At 38.6% G+C, this 10,846-nt stretch overlaps 1 long non-coding RNA gene across 1 annotated transcript; it reads left to right on the plus strand.

The window, feature by feature from the left end:
• The first annotated feature begins 5,580 nt into the window (after positions 1–5,580).
• Positions 5,581–10,846, plus strand: LOC123994317. The gene is made up of 3 exons (XR_006831637.1): positions 5,581–5,724; positions 5,898–6,056; positions 10,276–10,846. It is a non-coding gene; the product is annotated as an uncharacterized LOC123994317 (long non-coding RNA).

Consider the following 10,846-nt stretch of genomic DNA (forward strand, 5'->3'; position numbering starts at 1 on the left):
GGCATCTCACAGTACGGACATTGCAGTTTATTGCCCTGGCCACATCTGCAGTCCTTATGCCTCCTTGCAGCATGCCTAAGGCAGGTTCACACAGATGAGCAGGTACCCTGGACATGTTTCTTTTGTTTTCTTCAGAGTCAGTAGAAAGGCCTATTTAGTGTCCTAAGTTTTCATAACTGTGACCTTAATTACCTACCATCTGTAAGCTGTTAGTGTCTTAACGACCGTTCCACAGGTGCATGTTCATTAATTGTTTATGGTTTATTGAACAAGCATGGGAAAGTGTTTTAAAACCTTTACAATGAAGATCTGTGAAATTATTTGGACTTTTACAAACTATCTTTGAAAGACAGGGTCCTGAAAAGGGGACTTTTCTTTCTTTTTTGCTGAGTTTATCTACAGATGTGTTTTGGTTGTTTCATTTCTTGTGTAGTTGGCGTGGTGATGAAAAAACAACCTTTGTATGTTTGTTTTTCCTCTATTTCTGTGCATGGCTGTTTTTGAAGACCTGTGTTTGACACATTGTTATTATGTTACATCAAGCGGTTCCCTGTATGCACCTTATATAACCTGTTGCTTTGCACATATCCTCAGATCATTTTATATTGAGTTTAATTCCATTGATCCGTTTAAACTATTTTAAGTGTTGGTATCTGAACAAAAAGTACCTGTTGTATGTTGCTTTTCCTGTACATTTTTAAAATGTATTAGTTCATTAAACAAAATCCAACCTTAGTTATACTGTACTTTACCTTTTTTTGAGAGTAACTTTTGTGTCACACAGAATCCTAGTTCACAATATATTAAACTCATCAAACTAAACTAAAGAAAGCTGTGAACCAAACAGTAGCAGATAGTATTACATAAGATAAGGGTATGTGTAAGTACAAATCTGGGTTTGGCGGATGCCAGGAGAACGCTACCTGCCCCAATGCATAGTGTCAACTGTAAAGTTTGGTGGAGGAGGAGTAATGGTCTGGGGCTGTATCTCATGGTTTGGGCTCGGCCCCTTAGTTCCAGTGAAGGGAAATCTTAATGCTACAGCATACAATGACATACTAGATTTTTTTGTGCTTCCAACTTTGTGGCAACAGTTTGGGGAAGGCCCTTTCCTGTTTCAGCATGACAATGCCCCAGTTCACAAAGCCAGGTCCATACAGAAATAGTTTGTTGAGATCGCTGTGGAAGACCTTGACTGGCCTGCACAGAGCCCTAACCTTAACCCCATTGAACACCTTTGGGATGAATTGGAACACCTATTGTGAGCCAGGCCTAATTGTCAAACATCAGTGCCAGACCTTACTAATGTTTTTATGGCTGAATTGAAGCAAGACTCTGCAGCAATGTTCCAAAAAGTTAGTGGAAAGCCTTCCCAGAAGAGTGTAGGCTGTTATAGCAGCAAAAAGGGGGACTCTGAGATGTTCGACGAACAGGTGTCAACATACTTTTGGTCATGTGGTATATATTGTATTGACACTGACAGCTGCAACATGTTGGACCCCCATTTTTGTTGTCATAAAATGTGTGTGGTCCCCTTTTACAAATTCTAGAGCAATAATATGCTTCACTGAGCAATGATTAATCTAAGCTGCTCATTTATTATTGGGAGGGAACTCTTCGTGCTTCATGGAGGATGCAGTTACACTATATGTCCACATGGGGGCATTTTAACGCTGTCCTAGAATAAGAGGCAGCTTCACCAGTCTTGAACCAGGTGGCTTGTCTGAGAATATACTATAGTATATTCATCATGTCATTTTTAACCTGTTAAGAAACCAATGATATTGCAAACCACCCTTCAGTATGTGGATATTCCCCTTGAATCCAACTCAACTCGTTTTTTATTCTGTTTTCAAAAAGCAGTAATTCAAATCACACATACTTTACCTTTAATCTAATTGAAATAGAATCGCTGCTTCAGAGCTGTGAGCTTACTTTAAGCTGTGAGACTGCGTTAGCATGATCTGATTGAGACCGTGATAATAGGCCCTGCAATTTATACTGTAACTAATACTTACAAACATCTGTAGAAAAACTGTAAGTGAATCTCGGTAGCATGCATATCTTTAAGGTGTCTTCTGCCAGAGCTTTAAAAAGTCTGTGGAGCTACATGCAGCCTAGTTCTAATTAACACGTACAGTAGCTGTGATTACTCAGGTGTGATAAATGTTAACAATGTTACATCCTTCCTAATGCATGGATTATCTAATTATCAGTTAGTAGGGAGGTTCTCATTTGTCGCTTTTCAAATAGTCTAATTGGTGTGAATCACTAGGAGCTTTAGTTTGGGTCACTTAGTTGATACACAATTTCAATTCTGACAGGTGACAACAGTACACCTATTTAAGCAGACTAAACTACATACGATGCATAATGCAGAGTTAAAATATTGTTGTTAGATGTATTATGTTTGTGTACATTGTCAATCAGGAACATCTTCTACTGTGGGCTACTGCATCATCTGAAAGACAACGTTGTGTGATACACTGACACTGCGTCAGATCGTTTTCTTCTTTTGTGCTGATGAATATGATTCCCTTATTTTAAGAGTGAAATGCATGCCATTGTCCTCCTAGAGAATATCCCAAGGTGAACTGTTGTCTTCTAAATGCTCGGTGAGAGAAGGGAGCCATGATGCATGACAGCCCTCATAAAACTCCGGTCCCAAATCGTAGAGCCAGCCTATCTATAATTAAGAAATAATGAGGCCCTCAGAGATTGGCATCAATTGATTAGAGGAAAGAAAAGAGCAAAAACTAAAAGAAAGGAAAGCAACAACAGCCTCTCACAGAGGAGGATCAGCATCCCTCCATTCAATGTGTTTGCCTTTGATTTTCAAGTGATCTCAGTCCCAGGTGAGACTGGGCTGATGAAACACGACTTAAGACAAGTTAGAAAGGTGATGTTTTCAAGTAGACTTGTTTCTTGTCCCTGTGTAGATGGTACACAGAGATCATTCTGTTGACATTAACACAATATTGACTCTGTAATGGAGTTTGTAATCGATTTCTCCAAACATAGTCTCCATTTTTTCTTCTTCATTTAATTACTATCTTCCCCTTGTGATATTGCTGGAAACTATGGTGTATCAAAGTGTGAACTTCCATCTGAAATTACGCAATAGAAAATAGATTGTGTGAAATAGCCAAATTTGAATTGGAGTTGCCTTTTGGTGGTTTTAGAATGATTTAAATTATGGGTGAAGAGATAACATCTCTCATTGTACATGTAACAACTGTTGATATTCATACAAAATAGACAGAGTTGTGTTTAGATACATTTCTTGATTTACTACACTGATGTGAATTGTATTTTTAAATCATCACGATATGTCTAATAGATCAATGTGTGTTTATTTAGTGAAAATTATATTTTTTATAAGTTATTTCCCTGAGATTCCTTTGGCCCTTGAAATGGTCAGTCTGATCGTGTTGGCGTAAGGAAAGAAATTTGAAGATATACACAGCCCAGATTGGCTGATAGGATGGTCCAGAGCCCACCCCCTTAACCAAATGAAAAGGCATTGGTCTATTATAATCAGATCACATCGTGACTTCGTGATGTGGTCTAAAAGTTCCATCTCACCTTTTTTTTCTTAAACAGCTCATACACAAAAAGGGCATTATCATCGTCACAATTTCATTGTGTTATTTCAACCTGTTATTTCAACCAAAAAATCCCTTTAAAAAATGAAGAACTACACTGTTTTTACTGCACTGCCCCTTTACCACTATTTCTCAGTTTATATATGTGAACCAGTCAAAATGGCATCAGCTCTGTCTGCGAGGAAGACACAATGTTGCCCCTGAGACTATTTGGCCAACTAAATACCCTGTGAACAGTACATGATAATAGCTGCTATTCTCGCTGTCAGGCCCAGCAATAGAGGGGTGAGGAAACCTTGGCCTGTCTCCAAGTCATTTTTCATCACTTGACGGCTGCCAGTCAGGTTATGAGAGATGACACCCTGCACACTTACAGCACTAACTGCTGTCTGGTGAGAGAGCAATGTTCTACGTATGGCAAGATGACTATTCTGTCTTACAAACCAACTAACAATGCTAATGATGGGGTGTTTCATGATTTGTCTTATCTTTCAGTAAGTACCACTGTTTTCTACAGAAAACAGTGGACTAAAGGACTAAAGTGACCTACTTGTTGGACCAAATCACCTCACCAATCACTCTAAATGAACAACAATCACAATTTTTTATGAATATTGTTTATATTTGTTATTATGCACCTCATTAGGTTGCTGTAAGAAGAGCTATATGCAGTCCACAATATCGGAATGACCTCCCAGTCTAATATCACTTCACAGTAGTGTTCTGATGCATGATAGGTGCCAAAGCCCTGTGTAGTGGTTTACAGATTTACAGATTTACATTCACATATGACCCGATCACAATGTCCCAAGGCGAATAGGCTGTTTATTCCATGTGGGGGAAGGAAACCATTGTGCACAGCTCTGTGTAGGCCTACTCTAACCAAGGTACTGTTTGTGGCAGAATGGTATGACATGTGCAGTGCTAACATAATCATTATTATTATTATTATATTATTATTATTTCCAAGTTTTGTTGGAACAGTATATTGTTTCCATGTATATCGCTTTGCCTATCATACGTATAATTCATATAATTTCCACGGGTGACATCAACATGACAGCAAGCCAGCTGAATTACATATAATGTTAAATGATAGTCAGCATACATCATAAAGAAGAAGAGTCTTACTTTGAAAGCCTGTAATTAATTCAGTTTACCATTCCTCCTACTTTTGACACCCAGTCCTAATATCCCGGGGCCTCCTCTGCTGCTGGCTTGTCTCCCAGTGCCTTGCCACTATGCCTTAGTGTAACTGTTAGTTCTGCTGTCAGAACTGCCTGCTGCTGCCTTTCTTTTGTATTGTTCAGCCAATGCCAAGTACTTTTTCATAATCTCCATCTGCTTTCCCACCTACCCATGTGCCATTCTTCCATACCCTCCTGCATCTTGTGATTCATTTGTTCCCGAATAGAAATAGCACATACACCCTGTGGTACAACCCGTACTGTCTTTTATCAAGCACAGCAGGTCATTCTAACAGCACACCCGTTGACCAGCTCCTAAAACCCAGACCTTCAATAAGCCCCCCGCTGTCCTTCTCCTTCAACACGCACATCTGGACACTGCTGCTGATTGGAAATCAATATGGCTTCATGAGACCTGTGTGTGTTTCACCTCTCATACACTGTTAAAAAGCCAGACAAGATTTGCTGGACCTCTGTTTTTTTTATAGGCACAGTGACATGGCACTGCCCTTAAAAATAAAACGTGGAAAGAACACCTGTGAAAAAACGTGTGACGTTTCACATGGATTTTTCACCTGTACGTTTTTCACATGACTCAGACACGTTGTTTCCCAACATTTTACGTATGATATAAATTTGCTTATAACTGGCGGGATTTAGAACCCAGGTCTCAGCCAACGTCTTCACCATTAGACCAAGAGGAGCATCGTCGCAGGCAAGGCTACCTCATCACATGACCATGAGCAACCATGACCGACTCACGTCACATGTGCATTTTCACATTTTAAAGTTAATTTGGGCTGTCAAACAATTCAATAATGTAATTGTGTAATATCGCAGGATTGAGCTGTAATTTCATTTTTTTAATACAAAAAGCATTGCAAGAATATTGACGTCTTGATTTTGTCCAAAGTAACGAATGGCAAAATCAGGTAAATTGATAAACACTTTCTTTAACCTTAGAGTCAATTTGTTTTGACTTCGTATTGTTGTTTTTAGCTGTATATATGATGCATTTTGTATGTTTTCAGTGAACGCTTTCACAAAAATGTCAAACAATTAACTGATGAATAACTGACAGCGCTAATTCGAACATGTTGAACAGGATAAATAAGGAGACACGGAGCGTTTGCTTCTCTGTTCTTTTCACTGGGCTTCTTCCAACGGTCACTAACGAACATATGAAGAGAGGCGTGCACCTGCAGCAGTAACATTCCGAATGGATGGCTCATCATTTTTAATTGAGTTGAATTATTACACTCAGGTAGGCTTTTACAGAATGTCAATACAGAATTTGCAATTGCATACGTGGAAACATTTCAACTGCAACGTGTTAACACCACCTTTTCGGATGTGAGGAGAATAACACCTTTTCCCCACATTTACATTTTCACATGCGAATGTTTCTTACATGTGAAACTCCAAATTAGATTTCACAACTTGCAATTCCACATTAGAAATCTTTTCACATAGGAAACTGCATATCAGTAGTGGAATTCACATGAGGTGAAAGCATGTTTTTTTTCCCTCACATGTGATAAGGTGGTGTGAACAACTCTAAATGTAATACATGAGAAAATATGGTTTCACATGTGTCATTTAAGCTCAATATGTGCAAACAGCCATTTCAAGTTTGAAAATGTGATTTTCACATGTGGAAATGCAAATTTGACATGTGTTTTTTTTGTAAGGGCAAACTGGGTCACCTGTCACTTTATTTAAAAGAGAGAGCCCCGCATCCAATCTCACAGCAGATGTGTTCTGATCTGAGGAAAGGACTACTGTATTACAGAGGCAGTGGAGCTCTGAGCTCTTTCCCCAACACCTGTAGAGGTGCTTGAATTAACCTCTGTATTCAGTCACACAGTGATTCCACTACCCGGGGCAGGACATGGCCCAGATTACTCATTACAGTCTGAATTACTCCCAGTCCAAGAGCCAGAATGCCATTCGCACTTTTTCTGCCTGTTAAATGAGCTGGAAATCCAATCTCACAATGCATTTTTGAGGTGGGAGGAAGAATGTAGCATAACTCACTGTTCATTTCCTCCGAAAAATAAGACAGAAAACAAAAGTATATCAATATACAGTAGAAATAAAAATGTCTTTGATTTTCAGTTTTTATGTAGAAATAGAAACCCATGGTCAGTAATTTCTCAGTCTTATAAAGAATGTGTGCTTTTTTACCTTTACCATTACTTCTCTGTTTACTTGTAACGATCTAGCCTGGCTGACACAACATGTGTGGTACACAGCGAGGGAAAGCTATGACACACTGGTCTGGACAGGCGAGCAGTATTTGCTGTTAGTGTGGTATTCAAACAGAAGTTGAGGCTTAAGCTTTGATTGGTTCTCTCAACAACAACAAAAGGATCTGGGGGTTGAGACCTCCAGTTATTTGGATTTGAAAATCCAACAGTTGCATTGGAACGGGGCGACGCTCGGGGGCTGTGTGGATGTTTATGTGGATGTTTGAGTGAGAAAGACACAGAGGAGAACCAGTCAGTAAAGCAGCACAGCCCCCCTTCATCATCGACACATCTTGCCTACAACATCATAGAGCCTTTCCAGACTAGTAATGATGAGTATTTTTGGAAACAATTTGAAATGTGTATTCATGGGCTCTAAAGTGGTTTGTCTCAGAGTAGGGGTGGAAGACACACAGACCAAAAAAGTATTGACAATGTAGATGCATTTTATTATACACCCTTTGTATTTATGTGATAGAACCTATGTTTTGGCACACTACATTTACTTCAGGGTGAATGTGCAACTTTCCTCCTCTCATAAAGTGGTTGATCTGCCCAACCAACCCTGGGGAGGTATAGGCATATTCTTTTGTAGTCCCCCTTTAATATCATGCAAATGCTAAGAAATGGATTCCAATTTGATATTCATGAGAAAATGCTTTGTATTGAATTTCATTTTCAACACCCTACAATGTTTCATTTATGTAGCCCAATACAAGGTTTGTAATAATGTTTTGTCAAAATGTCACTTTTGATTTCAGTTTTCCGATTCTCTTTGTGAATGGTCATTGACAGATGAAAGGCACATTGTCTAGCTGTCTTGATTCTAACAGAAACATCTAGACTAGAGCTTGAAATTGTTCAGTGGTCCTATTCTTTGAGATTAAAAGTAAATATCAATCTTGTTTTTTTCTCTCAATTGTATTGTATTTGATCTATTTGGACATGCCATTTATATTTTGTTTTAAATGTGGCATCCATAATAATCATCGTCATATAAATCAAGATCTGTATGTGGGCTGGTTTCTCTCTGTCAGTCTAGTATATGCCTCATTGGATTTGACAGCAGTAAGTATTCTGGCATGCACTGCTGCACATTTTGTTTCTTAGCAACAGGTCTCCAAATAATACTGTACAAGAGTGATTTGTGAGGGCTAGTTTCAGGCAAAGTGATTGAAATAATAATATTTCAATAATAAATGCTTAGGAATAATATATGACTATATTTTCTTATCCCAAAGCACTAGAATGTTGTTAAAATAAAAGAATATCACCTTTTCAAACTAAAAAAAGATGACCCCTCTGATTTAAAATGTAAGCATTAACTAATGATACATTTTGTTAACTCAACTTGATCTAATCAATAGGCAAAGCATTTCAATTACAGGGGTAACATAATAAAGTGAAGGACAGTAGCTAGCTGTGATATATTGCTTTGAGCAGTGCAAATCTATGTGTCTAGAAATCGTTTTCCTTCAGATTATTGCAAATTTCAAATCGCCATGGAGAGGTGCTGTGGCTCAAATTAGAACCCCCCCCCCCCCACACACACACACACTGGTATCTCTTTAGCATTCAGGCTAGTCTGGCCTGATGTACAGACAAACTGGAAATTGGTGACAAAATGATCCCAGCTCAGCTACTCCAGAACCATTAGTAAACTGTAACTACTGCATGAAAGCGGGGAAATACCAAGCATTAAGAAATATGAAGGGAGTGACATTTCAGGCTTAAGGGTACTACCAAAAGTAACCCTTTCTATGCTCATGGGAGCTGTATGTCTTTTCTGTAGGTCAATAAGTCATAGTAGACCTCTAAAATGATACAATGGAATTAATTGAACTGTTTAAGTCCATCTAGGGATGAGAATACTTTGATGCCTTCTAGGCTGCTACGGACAGACTGGAAGCAGTCAGAACCAACCACACTTGAGGCGAAATTATTGACATGGTCTGGTAATAAAAGGATGGTCTGTTGTAAATATCAACATCAATAATTCAGCCATGGTAAACGGTGGCCACGGCAATAGATCATACTACAATGCACAGAGCTTATTTGGGGAGAAACTCGGGAGTAAGAAAGTCCATATTTTCTCCAGTGACAATGGTCCTGTGCCAAAGGCACAAGGCACTTTCTTTTAAGCAAAGCCATGTTTTGCATCCTTCATTCTGTCCATTAGATTTTTTAAAGGGAACTATCAATGAAAGACGACCATGCCCCAATCCCTACTGAGTAGCACTCCCTATCTGTGGGGTAATTAAATATATATATTTTTAAATTGTGTAGATTCAGTATGTACTTTATACTGCATATGGGAAACCATACAACAATTTATATTCATGCAATAGCTTTAATATAAGCATTATTAATTCATGCTGAAAACCTGTTTCAGAGAATGATACAAAGTTTACATGTAAATATATGCCATATTAGGATATTATAAAAGAAAAGATATAAAAAAATAAGTAACATGCAGTATTTCTTTGTGCAAAAGTGTCAATGTCAATGTCACCCTGGGGTGAATAGTGTTGAGTGAACATTGATGTATCATGGGAGATTAAATTAATTTCTGAATCTTATGCCTATCGTACTTCATCTAATTCCTGGCACGGCAGTGTGTATCACCATGATACTGTCACGACTTCTTGTTCGGGCGGTGTTCGGCGGTCGACGTCACCGACCTTCTAGCCATCGCTGATCCATTTTCCATTGGTTTTGTCTTGTCTTCCATCACACCTGGTTTCTATCCCATCAATGACATGTTGTGTATTTAACCCTCTGTTTCCCCTCCTGTCTTTGTCGGTGATTGTTTGTTGTATGTTTTGTGCCAAGTCATGTTCTGGTGTGTGACGGGGTTTGGACCCTTTTATTTCGTATTTATTCAACTGCTCCGTTTATTCCAAGTTCACTCTCCTGCATCTGACTTCCCTGCCACCCCCCATTACAGATACAGTATGTGATGTTGGGAGGTCACTTTGTGCTAACAACATATATTTTTTTCCCATTTTACCCCAATCATGGTGAGCAGCAGGAAATGAAATGATAAACAATGGTAAGCACATCATTTGGATAAATAAAACAATTGAATTGCTGTTGACTTTCTTCAGGACTGAATTTGTCTTTATTAGGATTCTGCCCAGATGATGGATTCAGGGTGTCAGGTCTTTCTCTACCTGCCAGTTGATGAAATGAATCTCTTTAGGATTGATTTGCTAACTTCTCTTTTTTTCTCAGGGTGTGGGCTTGACAGAGGGTCAGTGAAGACTGGCAGAAGAGAGAATAATCTGTCCATACAAGATGGAAATGGAGATAAGAGCAAGATACATCTTTAGTGAGCCATGGAGACTTTCAGTGTGTCTCTCACTCTGCATTTTCAGCATTGTGTTGTTGTTGATTTGTGGTATGATTTGGCACTATATGTTGTCCATTCATTTGTTGAAGGATAGTGTTGTTGAGAATTATAAACCCCTTACCTAAATTCAAGAGTGAATTTCTGAATAAATATGTGATCATTTCAACTGTCTAGCACCTCAACAAGAAGATCTGACATCTCAAATGAGCTTCAGAAACAGCTCATCAAGGCTACATTTATGCATGCTTTACAAGGCATCAGGAAAAGTACATCTCTTTCATCCCTTGTGAGCATAGGTTTGAAATCCACTACAAAGAGATCAACACTAAGATTTTTTTTTACGTATGAAAGGTAAAGGCCTGGAGTTGAAAGGAAACCCGACTTGTTTTTAACTGTCATACGTTTTTAAGAAATAAAGCAAGAATTTCAATGTAACTAAAGCATGCAGCACGG

Source organism: Oncorhynchus gorbuscha, linkage group LG02 (genome assembly GCF_021184085.1).
Source record: "Oncorhynchus gorbuscha isolate QuinsamMale2020 ecotype Even-year linkage group LG02, OgorEven_v1.0, whole genome shotgun sequence".
Taxonomy (NCBI): Eukaryota; Metazoa; Chordata; class Actinopteri; order Salmoniformes; family Salmonidae; genus Oncorhynchus; species Oncorhynchus gorbuscha.